The sequence below is a fragment of the Babylonia areolata genome, chromosome 19, assembly GCF_041734735.1.
Source record: "Babylonia areolata isolate BAREFJ2019XMU chromosome 19, ASM4173473v1, whole genome shotgun sequence".
NCBI classification, from domain to species: Eukaryota; Metazoa; Mollusca; class Gastropoda; order Neogastropoda; family Buccinidae; genus Babylonia; species Babylonia areolata.
In genome coordinates, this window is record NC_134894.1 from 9,113,436 (window position 1) to 9,114,331 (window position 896).

Below are 896 nucleotides of genomic sequence, written 5' to 3' on the forward strand. Positions count from 1 at the left end.
CGTTAATCTAACAAGCGAAACAACTGATAATGAATGGGAAGAAAAAAAAATATAAAAAAAAGTTAAAAACATCAACGTGGCCAGTTACTCATGATGACACGCTTATGACCAAAAAAAAAAGTTATACAATAGAGAGTTAACACTAGTTCTGATTCCACTGTTGCACAAATCTTTCATGTCCTGTGCCTCACCGCATCGTCAGCATACTAATGATAACGTCACTGTTCAGAGCTGACGACACACGGCTTTGAGGGGTGTCGACGTGAGGTTGCAGATGGGGGTAAGGCGGTGGAAGGTGGTGCTTGTGGGAGTAGGGGGGCCGGGGGGGCGGATGGGGGGGTGGGGGGGGGCTGATGTCAGCTGATCCCTGTCTGTCTGTCTGTACCTCTCTTTCATTCTCTCACTCTTTCTGTCTCGGTCAGTCGGTCTGCTAGTTTGTCTTTTTTTCCCTCTGTCTGTCTGTCTGTGTCTCTATTTCCCTCTCTTTCTAGTATGAGCGTGTAATTACGTACGGACTGAGCACACGAGTCACACAACTCAGAATCTGTGTTTTTGTGTACGCGTGTCTGTTTGTGTGCATATGTGTCTGTGCGCGTGTCGTGTGTGTTTGTGTGCAACCAGGCGCATTCAAAATACAACATAGACTGGATATACATTTATGCTTACGAACGCATTTTTTTTCCAGATACATGTGGGCGTATCCAGCTGTCCGTGTCAATTGTAGGAGTCCTACTTGCCGTTCAGCCGGAGCAGTCAGTTCATTGTTCATCAAATGGATGGGGGGGGGGGGGGGGGGGGGGGGGGGAGACAGAGCGAGAAAGCCGGACAGCTTCTGACGTGGCGCGGAACTTGTTAACAAGTGTTGGCTGAAGTCCCCGTAAAACTAACAATGATGG